Source organism: Octodon degus, unplaced genomic scaffold (assembly GCF_000260255.1).
Source record: "Octodon degus isolate 3935 unplaced genomic scaffold, OctDeg1.0 scaffold00131, whole genome shotgun sequence".
In the NCBI taxonomy this organism is placed as follows: domain Eukaryota; kingdom Metazoa; phylum Chordata; class Mammalia; order Rodentia; family Octodontidae; genus Octodon; species Octodon degus.
Genome location: NW_004524707.1, coordinates 91,609 through 97,979, shown reverse-complemented (window position 1 = coordinate 97,979; position 6,371 = coordinate 91,609).

The window sequence follows — 6,371 nt, the reverse complement described above, 5'->3', positions numbered from 1 at the left end:
ATCTGTAGTCATTTGGATTTGTTAAACCACTACATTAAAATATTTACTTTTACTACTGAGGTTTTGTCATTGCCTGAAATGTTGCACGGCGGAGACAAGTGGCTGGCTCCCTGAGAGGGGTCCAGATCACACAGCCCAGGAAGACCCTGCACTGACCACCCACTCTGCTGCCCAAGCAGCCTGGAGTCCACCGCTCAGCCCCAGTTTCTGTCCAGAGAGAAGAAGCGGCAGTCTCTGTCTCCTTGACAATCAGGGCTAATAAAAGAACCAGGAGGAAGTAAGAGCTGGAGGAACCAACGCTGCAGGGCTGCCTCTCGTTTTCAAAGCAAAAGCTCATAGCTGTATTCTCTAGCCTATGACACCAGCCAGGGTTAGAGCCCCATTGAACAGATGGACAAATGGGGGTCCAGTGTTGGGTTCCAGCCCAGGGCCCTTCCCACCCTCTCCTCTCCTTTAGGCCCAGGCTCTGGGGTGCTGTCAGGATTCACTGGTCACCCTGGTGCAGCCCCCTGTCTCTAGCACTCCCTGCCTCCCTGTCTCACCTCTGCAGGCTGCAAAATCCAATCCAATCCAGTCCTGGGGGGAAGGAAATGGACTCTGCAGAGAAAACACAAGATGTTGTCTAAGTTAATAAGATAACAATTGTATGTGTTTCTCTTCCCTTCCCCCAGCCTCTGTCTTAAACGAGCTCCAAAGTGTTCACAGTTTGCCTGTAAGTAATTTAAGGAAGGCATTTGAAATTCCCATCTGCCCTGCTCCCCAACCGGCTATGTTTCTTGTCACCGACTAACAGCATTTAAAATATTTACAGCCCTTTCTTTGCCCTGGGGGTGTATCCGAATAAATCATTGTTACCACCAATAAATCAAAAATTAATCTCCAGAAAGCTCAATGCCTGTCTGATCCCTCAAATAACAAGTAGCAGAATCTATCCAGGTGACATGGCGTCAACTCAACCGGTGTTTCCCTCACCTCCCCAGGGAGAAGGTGAATTATAGGCAGAGGGAGCGAGAGCTCCGCAGCACCCCCTGGCGGAGATGTGCAGGCGCCAGTGACCCAGCCCGGGGATTGGATGCAGACCAGCGGTCTTAATTAATAATCCTTCCAATTCCTTCCAGATTCCAGCTCTCCTTCTGCCCAGAGCAGGGAAGATACCTCTCCTGACTCTTTTGTTCTTTCATTATTTGCTTTTCCTACACTTAGACATCTCTTCTCTGTCTTCTTCTTTTTTTTTTTGGTGGAACTGGGGATCAAACTCAGGCCCTTGAGCTTGCCAGGGAAGCGCTTATTCCACTGAGCCATCTCCTCGGCCCCTTTCCTCTGTCTTCTTTCCCTCTGGCTGAACTCTTAAATTCTGTTGATCTTTTCTTTCTCTTTCCTTCTCCTTTTCCTTTTCAAGTTTTCTCCCTCCCTCTCTCTGGCCCTGGAATTTGGGATAGATGAGTTAGAAACCTGTTTTGAAGACTACGGCTTGTGCTGAGTAGCACTGTGAAGCAATCCCAAAGCCCTCCAGTACACTTTCCCTATTTTGCCAGCAAGGAAACTGAGGCCCAGAAAAGCTCAGTAACGGAGAAAATGTGCGTGTTGGTAAGTGGCTGATGCCGGAGCCTGCACCCCTAAGGGCTGCTGTGCTGCCCACGGCCTTAGAAGTCAGTTTAAGGAGTGTGGAAGTTATATTGAGTGCAATTTGGATCCACTGAGGCTCTTCAGGGAAGAGTGTAACATAAAAATTTAGCATCAGTGTTTTAGAGATGTTTACCTGTGAGAAAATAAGCAGAAACTGCTCCCAGTTAATTCCAAGTGTAGGTATATAGACTTTTATTGTATTTATTCTTCATATCTTTTTCTGAACACATGAAATAGTTTCTTGTTTCCTGTTAAGTTAGAGAGACATAATTCTTGGGGCAATATTGAGGGTGTTGAGAACCTGGGGATGAATCAAGGGAGTTGTAACAATTCATACCAGAGGTATAGTCTGAATACAGCCTGGCGATGGGCGTGAAGGGAGTGAGAAGCTTCGGAAAGCTGCCAAGGAGGTGGAAGGAGGAGCCCTGGGTGAGGAACAAAGGGGTCAAGGATGACAACTACACCAGCATCCTTTTGGGTTGGGCAGAATTGAATGGGTGGGTGGCATCAGGCCCCAGGAGGAGGTGGGAAGAGGTGGAATTCTCCCACAAGGCAACATAGGCAGGGGCCCTCGGGATTCGGAGCTCAGCTGCAAGGCCAAGCTGGGGAGACCAGGCGAGGATGTGGCCACTTCAGAAGGAACGTGGTGTGAGAAGGAAGGGCCCGAGGCGGGGCCTGCCGAGAACGGAGGCCGAGAAAGAGCACCCAACAGTAGCATCTTGGCGACTCTTCTTTCATTGCTGGGACAAATACCTGACACTCAAAATGAGAGAAGGAAAGATTTATTTAGCTCACAGTTACTGGAGGTTTCATAGTTTTAAACAGCATGAATGACATAGCAAGACCTGGAAGCCTTACTTGCTCAGGAGAGAGGGTCAGTGCCTCTGTCTTCTCCAAACATCTCCTCTGTGCCCAAGGTGGCCTCAACCGCAGACACTGCTGCCTTGCGCTACAGGATCTGGAGGAGAGGCTGACCGGCTGCACAGCTCCAAGAGGCTGCTGGCCTGGAGAAGCATGAGCTGCCAGTTCAAGCTCTGGTCCCACCCCTCCAGCCCAGCCCTGATCTTCCGGCTCCGCCCCTGGAGCCCCTGCTGTTCCTAGAGCACATTCACCCCATGACTTATTGAGGCTTTGGGGGAACAACTAGATACAAACCATAGCAAGCAGTGTGCATGATGGGGCCAGTGAGTCCAGAGAGTAGGAATCCAGACAGGCTGGATGGGAGTATCTTGCGGACCGGTCTCTGACCTTGCTCTTTGAGTGACTGGTTCTTAAAGAGTGTGGAATTGGATTTTCTTACTTTTCATTTTTCTTTCTTCTCCCATCTTTAAATTTCCTTGAATACACTTTGTACATGCTTGTTATAATCTCTATATTGCTACACAAATGTAGAGATTTTATATTTGTCTAAATATAAAGCTACAGGTGACTGGCAAGATAGCTCAGTGGACTAAAGCGCCTGCTTAGGCAAGTGCAGGAATGGTGGTTCAATCCCTGGCACCGCATGCCACACCAGCCCAGCTCCCAGGGCAGGCTGAGCCAGTCTGAGTCCGGGTGTAGGGATGTACACCTGTAAACCCAGCTCTGGAGAAGCTGAAAGCAGGAGGATCACTACAAGTCCAAGCTGCATAGTGAGACCCTGTAACAACCAAATGCATTTTTAAAAATTACATGTGTTCATTGCAGCCATTTGGAAAAGGCAGAGAAGTAGAAAAAAAAAAAAAAGAAAGAAATCTTTCCATAATTCTTCTGCCCACAGATAATCTATTATTATTATTATTATTATTATTATTATTATTATTATATCTCACTGCATAGATCGGACTCATAGTGATCCTCCTGTTTACAGCTTCCCAACTGCTGGGATTACACACATGCGTCACCATGCCCCATCTCAGTTGCTGAAGTCTCAGCACGCCCCCAGGGGTGGGGCCAGCATTGCATGCCAGGGGATTGAACTCCCAGCCCCTGTGTCTGCCTAAGCAGGTGCTTTAATCCGCTGAGCTATTTGGCTGGCCCTACCAATTATTAACAGTACTTCACTCCTTTTTTAAAAATTTTTGTTTACCTATCTGCAGACTTTACAAAGTTTTCACAAATGCACCATAATCAGAATGTATTATGTAAGATAGTTATACCACAATAAAAATGACACCCAATTTTCCATGGCTTGACCTACTAGAAGTTCTTGTGTGGCCTCTGTAGCCCTCCTGGCCCATTGTTCAAGTGTGCTGGACAGTGCTCCACCCTGTCATTTGAGCTCTTTCCTTCCCATGGCACCCTTCTCTTTGGGCCCTCAGTTACTGTCTCTACCCAGATCTCCCGAAGGGGAGAAAGCATGAGGGAGGAGCACTCATGTCTGTTCACTCTCATTGCTGATGACTGAGTTATGCACCCTCACCTAACAGCAAAGGAGGCTGGGAAATGTAGTCTGGCCATATGCACAGATCCAGCCAACGGCTATAAACCCATTTCTGTTACATGAGAGGAGGGATTTCAGTGGACAATAACATTTGTGGTACCCAGAGGCAGTGCAGTTCTTCTGTCCCGTGGTGCCCTAAGCTCCCCATATCAGAGCTGTTCTCTGTATTGCCCAGGTCTCCTGCACTTCACTTGCCTTACTTACACAGGCATTGACATCCTTTGCAGCTGCTGCCCCAGGGGCTTCATCAGCTGGCCTGGGTACCACTTCTCTGTCCTCATGTCCATCACGCTGCAGTGGCAGATGATTCAGCTGCCTCACCAATCTCAAGGACTTCACCCTGGCACTCAGTCTGGAGTCAACCACTTTGCAGTTGAATACTACTGCCCAATGGTCACTCAGTATGTTTGCTAAGCAAGAAAAGGAGTACAAGGAGAAAAGGGTGTGGTTCACACTTACCCCTGTGGCAGGGAGGTCAGGAGGGATAAAGCTCAAAGGGCTCATTAGGCAGACATGTAGGAGGAGAGAGGTGTGGCTGAGGAGCAACCTTACTGGGAGGTCGCATGACTCAGAATGCATGTCGAGGAAAGGTGGCTGTCCTCAGAATATCTCCATCATTTGCTTTTTAAAATTCTTTTGTATTTGTCATGGGGTCTCATTACACAGCTTGGAGTCGCAGTGATCCTCCTGTGCCAGCCTCCCTAGCTCTGGGATTACAGGCATGGGTTGGGGGCCGACTCGACATGCCCAGGGCGAGGCTGGCACAAAATGCAGTGCCAGGGATCAAACTCTGGGTCCTTGTGTTTGCCTACACAGGCGCTTAGACTGCAGAGCTATCTCCCCCGCCCTGTGTCCATCATTTTTAAGGAAATACGTAGATGTGGTGATTATTTAGACAGTAACAAAAGGATATTAGAGGAAGCAAGACTCATTACAAAGAGTAGTCAAAGGGTTTCCCCAGTCCTACATTCATCTCCACAAGCCCCACCTCTGTCCTCTCCCCAGCCCCACCCCAGGAGTCAAAGAAGAGAAGCCTGAGACATCTGAGTGCTCTATCGCGGCAGCCTTCTGAGCACCACTCTCCCGGAGGGCGCAGGGAGTATGGGATGTAGTAGGAATGAGGTTTTAGGCAATGTGGAAGCAGGAAAAAGACTTTGTTTTTGAGCTGCCTGTTTGTGAAGCAAGGAGAGGAAGAGGCAGACTGGAAAGGAAATGAATTCCGTAAAAGGCTTTTGAAGGTGTTTGGTTCTTTGGATTGGTTTGGTTTGGGTGGTTATCGGAAGATGAAATATTGATGTGCTGAAGCAAAGAAACCAGCAGAAGTTAGAAATCTAGGAAGACATGAACTAGTTTCCATAATAATTAAATTTTGTTCTTTGATAGATACTGTCAAGAAAACGAATACATACATACATATATATATATATATATATATATATAGAGAGAGAGAGAGAGAGAGAGAATACATACAAATTATATTTTCACACATAGTTACATTCTTACAACTAAATAATGAAAGAAGCAAAAAATGGGCAAAATATTTGAATAGACATGTCACAAAAGAAGGTATAAATGACCAAGGAGCACATGAAAATGCTCATTATCTTCAGTCATGGAGAAGAAAATTAAAACACATAGCATGCCATTAAATAACCACTAAAATGGCAAAAACTAAGAAAGCTGACAATAGCAAGTGTAGTAAGGACGGGAAGCAGCTGTAACTCCCCACACAGCCGGCACACATGCTAAACTACACGGCCACCCTAGAAAACAGTTTGGCAGCTTATAAAGTAAACATGCACCTAGCAAGTGATTCAAAGATCTACTTCTAGGTATTTACCCAAGAGAAGTGAGGACATGGGTACCCAAAGACTGCACACAAATAATCATATGAAGTTTTATTCATTTCACGTGTTTGTCTTGTCTCTGATCTCGGGAGCTGAATAACTTGTGTGTCTGCACAGAGGACCACCACTCAGTAATGAAAAGGTGAGCTCTATATACACAATATTATGATAAATCGCAAAAGCTTTCTGCTGAGGGAAAGGAGCCAAATATAGAAGGGTATGGACTGCACAATTACATGGATGCCAAGTTCTGTCACAGCCCAACTCATGCTTGACGACGGAGGCCGCTCGCTCGGGCCTAGCAGTGGTTGCCGGGCTGGGAGGCGGGTCTGACGGGGAGCTGGTTGTGTGGGGCAGCACTGTGGGTGACAGAACTGTTCTGTGTCTCAGCAGTGTTGCTAGAAGCTACACAGTGCATTCGATTGTCAAAACTCACCTGTGTCTTAAAGTGGTTGCACTTTGCTGTATATATATAT